This window comes from Nannobrachium achirus, assembly GCF_963921795.1.
Source record: "Nannobrachium achirus genome assembly, chromosome: 8".
In the NCBI taxonomy this organism is placed as follows: Eukaryota; Metazoa; Chordata; class Actinopteri; order Myctophiformes; family Myctophidae; genus Nannobrachium; species Nannobrachium achirus.
In genome coordinates this window covers 45558045-45565455 of record NC_137817.1, presented here as the reverse complement: position 1 = coordinate 45565455, position 7411 = coordinate 45558045, and positions in this window count along the sequence as shown.

The following is a 7411-nucleotide window of genomic DNA, read 5'->3' as shown; positions in this document are numbered from 1 at the left end:
TGACTGTAGAGAGTGCCATGAAGTTGTGCCTTATATGGGGATTTGAGGGTGGCTCCCTATGGTAATAGGGATGCAAATTGGGATGTGTGGGGCTGGTGGGTCTACCTATGATAATTAGGATTACCTGGCACACCCCTTCAAGTTACGAGGAATGGGATTCATCATAAGAACATAGTTAAGAACAATTTTGCCTTCCTAAGAACTTTCATGAATCTGACTCGACTTCTCTTAAGAATTCACTTAGGAAGAAATTTAAGAGGAAAAGTTAAGAACGTATTGGTGAATCAGGCCCATTGAGAAGAACCAGACTAATAACCACGCAGTGATATTGTCTGGCTATGTGATGCAAAGAGAGAGAGAGAGAGAGAGAGGGTGGGGTGGGGTAGAAAGAGAGATGACTAGAGTGAGAGCGGGAAGGGGGTACAGAGAAATAAGGAGAGATGAGAATATAAATGGATGGAAATAGTCCTGTATGAGTAATGGGAAGAGGAGGAGAGATTTATTGAGGAGTGATGAAGCGAAAAGTGGGAAGAAAGAGATGTGAAGAGACAGAGAAAAGAGGCTGGGGAAATCACACACCACAGAAAATGAAACACAAAAGTTCAAACAAAAAGTGGGGCAAAAACCAAAACGCAGAGATGAGTGTAGAAAACGATGGCACAACAGGACATAATATCATAATATCTTTCAGCGACAGGTCTGTGCGCTGAAAGCGCAAAAGGTGTCTGGGTGGCAAAGTTCATCTTATTGTCCCGGAAAGTTGATCATACAAGACCACACAAACGTTTTATGTATCTTTATTTTTTCCCCAACACATCTCAGACTCACGCTTGCATATTATAGGAATCCTAGCAGGATTACAGCGCTCATTGGTGGAAGGAGAACCGTTATTGCACATCTCTTAACATGTTAATGTTTCACCTTCTTATTTTTCTTTATTTTTTACCAGAAGACTTCTCCATTGCTGTCGTTGCTGGTCGTTGCTAGCCCTCTAACAGTGATGTAAAGTAACTAAGTACATTTACTTAAAGTGGAGAACCACCCATTTTCAATATTGAACTATGTCATTAACATACCTTTGAGTTGTTGCCCAAAACAGGAGGATTGATTTGGGGGTTTGGCTTGCAAATACACCGTGATGACATCATCACAGAGTACTTTGTGTGTCCATGGACTGATAGATTGGTACTAGGTGTCATATATTGTATATTGTATATGACATAATGATTTTTCTGAGCATGATGAGAGTCAGACGCATCCATCAAGAACGAAGCCTCTAAAATCTTGCTGGTGTAAAAAAATAGTTTCCAGGTCAATTATATAGATTTATTATTTGTGTAAATAAGGCTTAAGTGCTTTCAATTAACAAATGGTAAATGGTGCATTTAAATAGCGCCTTTATCCAACCCGCTTTACAATGATTGTGCATTACATTCACCCATTCACACACACATTCATACACCGATGGCAGAGGAAACAATGCAAGGCACCGACCTGCTCATTGGGAGAAATTAGGGGCTCTCAGTGTCTTGCTTAAGGACACTTTAACACTAACTCTGGGGGAGCCTAGGATCGAACTGCCGCTCTACCTCCTGAGCCACTGCCAACTCGCCAAAAGTCTCCTATTGTAAGGATACCTGATTTGTGTCCCAGAGTCTAGCATAAATGGTCCAAACGTATGGTTTCCACTGGGGCTCAGTAAAAAAAGGGGATTTTTTTTTTTACAAAATTCTGCTGCTAGACTTTTAACCAGGAAACACAGACACATTAACCATCCTTGCTTTTAAGTTTTAGACTTGGTTTTAAGATTGTACTCATGACTTGTAAATGGCCTTAAAAGGCCAGGCTCCTAATTACATTTTATACAGTTTGTCCCCTGAGCGCTAATAGGGCCATCTTGCCTCGGATCAGATGTTTAGTTTAACTTTTTATTTAAACTTTGTATTCGTGTTATCTCTTTCATGTTATGCTCCTGTAATTTATCTTCTTTTTTCAAAAGCACCTTGTAACTGTGTTTGCCCAGCACCTTGTTGCTGTTTTAGATTGTTGCTGTATAGTTTTTAATTAGTTAGAATTGTTGCTGTATTTGCATCTCTATGTATGAAAGGTGCTACATAAATCAAGCTTATTATCATTATCATTATCATTTATTAACAGATATTAAAGTTTAGAAGCAGAATACAGGCGGCCTTTATCCATGTGCCCTTCAGCAAGGTGCTTCACTCCTGGCAGTGTTCCTCAATGCTCCTCATTAAGCAGCATCACAGACTGCAGGCTAAATGTACTGGGCGTCTTCACACCGTGTCAGTGTTCAACATTCAGCTGAAAGGGAACAAGTGCTGTCTGTCAGCCTGCTGTAAATAAATGAAGGTAAAACAAGGAACGCCGACTGGAGCACATGGAGAGGACAGCGGCGCGATTAGAGGCTGAATTACACTGCCTGTCTAACACACACACACGCACGCACGCACGCACGCACGCACGCACGCACGCACGCACGCACGCACGCACGCACGCACGCACGCACGCACGCACGCACGCACGCACGCACGCACGCACGCACGCACGCACGCACGCACGCACGCACGCACGCACGCACGCACGCACGCACGCACGCACGCACGCACGCACACACACACACACACACACACACACACACACACACACACACACACACACACACACACACACACACACACACACACACACACACACACACACACACACACACACACACACACACACACAGACAGAAGAAAGACAGAAGTGAACAGGCTGAGAGATGAGAACAGGACAGGTGTCAGTGCTCCATGATAAAAGACAGGCAGCGTAAGACTTATAGACGGGGAGGGGGATGAGGATGGAGTGATGGAGAGGAGGAGGAAGGGAAGAGAAGAAGAGCAGTAGGAGGAGAGAGGGCTTGAGATTCAGAGCCAACATCGCTTAGCACTGCCTGTCCTCCTTCATTGATATTCTGAGCTCATGGCCTCCCCTCCCTCTCTCTCTCTCTCTCCCTCTCCCTCTCCCTCTCTCTCTCTCTCTCTCTCCCGCCCCTACTACTCCTCCCCCTGTTATTTCTCTCCAATGAAAGTGATGTCATCTCTATATGGATCCTCTGGAAAGATGCCACTGTCACTTGCATTCTCTGTCACTATTGCGCACAGCGCACACGTGCGAAAACGTGTCTGTGCGCATGATTGCACGCACGCACGCACGCACGCACGCACACACACACACACACACACACACAGACTTCCGTACACGTAAGTCATACTTAGCCCCACTATGATATACGTCCGTCCTAATGCACACTTAGTGTAAAGGACATACTGTCCACACATGTGCAACACTAGGTTCAGATTCAGATTCAGTGGAGCGTCCACAGTGGTGACATCAGGGTTTCAGTCGTCCAGTCATACTTGTTGGGCTTTGGACTCATATTCCCAGCAGTCTGTAGGCTGCATGGTGGATGGGTTTCGCTCAATTTTAATATCTGAGAGTGTGTGGTGAGGAAAGGGTGAGCCAAATAAATCACTCATTATGGATTCATATAGAGAATGAGGTAGGAGGGAGAGAGACACACACTGTGTGTGTGTGTGTGCGTGCGTGTGTGCGTGTGCGTGTGCGTGCGTGTGCGTGTGTGTGTGTGTGTGTGTGTGTGTGTGTGTGTGTGCGTGTGTGTGTGTGTTGGGGGTCTAGTCTGCTATGTTACAAACAGAAAGGTTATGGAGGGTCAGTGCGTGTGTGTGTCAGAGCGTTTGGGAAGGCTGAACACAGAGGGTTACTGCCTACTGCCTACGGCACGGTCCACTGAGTTTTCATTGTGATTAGTGAGCAGACCTCCAGTGGCGTTCGCCAGTAAGCGAAGGCTGTGGGGAGTTTATTTATTTATTAATAACAAAAGGCTTCACGCTGTGAAGTAGACTTCACTCACCGTGCAGCGAGACACACACAACACCACACTACCGGAGATCCATGAAGGGCAAACACTGACGTTGTTAGGAAAGCCAAAACTAAACCAAATACAAAGTCACAGACACAGTGCATAAGGTGTGGTTAAAGAAGGCTTATTTGTAGAGACTTGCCTTGGAGTTGAGGAAGTTGGGTCTCTTCTCACTGCCTTCACAGGTGTTAATAATGATACCAATGAAGGCTCTGTTCCATTCTGGTCAAACAGCATCAGGGTGCTGATATTGAGCATGTTGGCCCACTGGAAACACTCTGCTACACCGGTGGGTCCCAAAGTGTGGTCCAGGGTAACTTGAAATAAAATTGGTAACACCTTTGAAGGAAGTGAGAAGAGACCCAACTTCTCTCCAATATGGCTGCTGACAAGGATTGATCCAGAGCAAAAGGAAAGACCTTTAGTACATACTTGAATCAAAGACTAATCACTAAATGATGGAGTTCTGAGCCTGGGATCCAGCCTGCTATGCTGCGTTCAGTGGATTTGTTTTGTCACTTCGCTTCTCAGTCTGGCAAGCCTCCATTTGATTCTCTTCCAAAGGTCACCTGTTACGTACAGAGTAGGCGACGTTGTTGCCGATTACTGCGGTTCCCCCAATATCAGACTTGTCCGACTTCATTTCTTTCTTTCCATCTTTCGGATAAACTTTATTTTGCAGCGCTACTCCTCCCAAAGTTTTGGTGGAATGCACTTGGGCCATATGTCAAATCGACCGGCTTCATCGGGACTCGTCTGTTTGCATTTTGCTAAGAGTTATAGTTTAATTTATATTCATTTATTTGTGAATTCATTTTCTCCATTGACTTCAATGGGAAAATGCAAAAATTAAACTTTTCCAAATATGGAGATGGATCGCCATACCATAGCAACCCCAGCCCCAGACAGTCTCTTCATCAGACATAAACGTGTCAGTGTAGTGTTAATTGCGGCCAGGATTTAGATTTTGTCTGAAGCACCAAGCAAGTCTTAAGAAATGACCCCCAAAAATGATTAAGGAATTGCAGTGTCTCATCCTATTTTGAAAGTCCATATTGGGAGCATGTAGATCTGCTATCAGAACCATGTTATCCAAAATGTAATGCCTGAACTCTTAGTGCTCGTAGGGTTGGGGGGTCCCCAGTTAAAGAGGAGAGGAGAGGAGAGGAGAGGAGAGGAGAGGAGAGGAGAGGAGAGGAGAGGAGAGGAGAGGAGAGGAGAGGAGAGGAGAGGAGAGAGTGGTTGATGAAGAAAAGGAGGAAGGGAGGGAAAGAAAGAGAGTACGTGTGGAACCACTTTACACTATTGGCTGTCGATTGATTATGGAGGTCATCTGAAAGTCATTCTCTCTTTTATTACCCTCCCCCCCCCCCCCCCTCTCTCTCTCTCTCTCTCTCTCTCTCTCTCTGTCTCTCTCTCTCTCTGATCTCCTCTGTCCGGAATTAAAACACAGGGACATAATTAAAGCCACCCTGCCGGTGACTGTGCGTTCCGGCTCGTGATTTCTACTCCACGTAATTAAAAGTGTTAAAATGGCGACAGCAGCGGAGGTGGTGGAGCGGAGGCGGCAAGGCAGAGGCAGAGGTGCTGGTGATTGATTGATTGATGGACAGAGAGAGAGAGAGTGTGTGTGGCGTGTGTGGGGGCCAAAAGTCAGAGGCTTGATTGAAAAGAGTGACAGGGAGAGAGCGGAATGTGCTTGGAGAGATGAGAACAAGACAGAAAGACGGAGGAGGGGGAATGACTGCATATGATGATGTGTGTGTGTGTGTGTGTGTGTGTGTGTGTGTGTGTGTGTGTGTGTGTGCGTGTGCGTGTGCGTGTGTGCGTGTGTGTGTGCGCGTGCGCCAGTGAGGCTCCCTCGGGATTACAAAGGAGATGATCGGGTGAACTAATTGTTTCTGCTGTGTCCCTTGTACAATCAATCAATTACCACAGCTAGAAGTGTCTGCAGGGCTGTGTGCGTGTGTGTGTGTGTGTGTGTGTGTGTGTGTGTGTGTGTGTGTGTGTGTGTGTGTGTGTGTGTGTGTGTGTGTGTGTGTGCACGTTTGTTGACCATTTGCATGTCATGTGTGACTCTGAGGCCTCGTGAAAAGTATGCCTACTTGTTGGCAGCTTTATGTGCATGCGTGCGTGCAAGTACGCGTGCGCGCGTGCATGTGTGTGCGCGTGTGTGCTTGAGTGCGTGCATGTGTGAGATGACAGACGGCCCAGCTGCACATTAATTTAATAGTAGGTGTGAGAGGGCGTGCACGGCTCTGTGCATTTAATGTCTCTCTTTAATATCCATCCAGTCTTTATGACTATTTGGACGAGATGGAGAGACCATGAAGGAGAGAAGAGAGGTAGGATGAGAGGGAGACGGCTTATCCATTCTCTCAGCTTGCTTTAACGCATTTTATTAAATTGGGGCAAATTTAAAAAGGGGAAATTAAAACATAATAAGGTTTTAATTTGTTTCTTCCAGCCTCAGACAGTGTGAACCAGGTGGACCAATCACCACCTCATTAAGAGAGAACACAACTCACTCACTCTCTCTCTCTCTCTCTCTCTCTCTCTCTCTCTCTCTCTCTCTCTCTCTCTCTCTCTCTCTCTCTCTCTCTCTGCAGTGTCAGAGCTGTCTGTGCTGCAGACACTATAAACAACTGAACAACAGAGATCACAAGCACCCTGAGTAGCTGCTTAGCAATACCAGGAGTGTGCTTGCGTGCGTGTGTGTGTGTGTGTGTGTGTGTCCAGAGGATTTCCTCTCTACAATATGAGCCAGGCAGTCCTTAAAGAGTCCTCTGAGACTCATAGAACAAGAAGAGCAAAACAAACACCTACACACAAACCATCACCACCACCACAAAAGTTCAAAAGAGACCTTTAAAAAACACATATCTTATCTCTATTGCCTAAAAAAAAAGAAAAAAAAATACTACTGCTACAAAAAAAAACATCCCTCTAAAGCCAGCGGTGTAAAGCAACTAAGTACTTAAGTACTGTACTTGAATAAAATGTTGAGGTGTTTGTACTTTACTTGAGTATTTCCAATTTCCAATACTTTTACTTCTACTCCACTACATCTCGGATCCAAATATTGTACTTTTACTCCACTACGATTATTTAACAACTTCAGTTAGGCCTACTAGTTAGATTTCAGATATAAGTGATTATATTATAAAACATACATTAATACATTTATACCTATTTTATACTACAAAATCTACAAGATCTACAAGCTGAATATTTTACTTATAGCTGAATATTTTATTTACAGTTTGCAAGAAGCACAGTTGTACGAGTACACACTGATGCTAAAAGGATTGCTAAAACACATAAAGCCTGCGAGGGCTCATGACTGTGCTGGAACTGGGATACAACTAGGCCTATATAAAGCAACAGCAGCCCTGGAGCCCAGCTGTGGAGGGGACAGCATGAGAGAACGATAGTCTCAGCAATACTTTGATTTATTAAAAGGGAGAT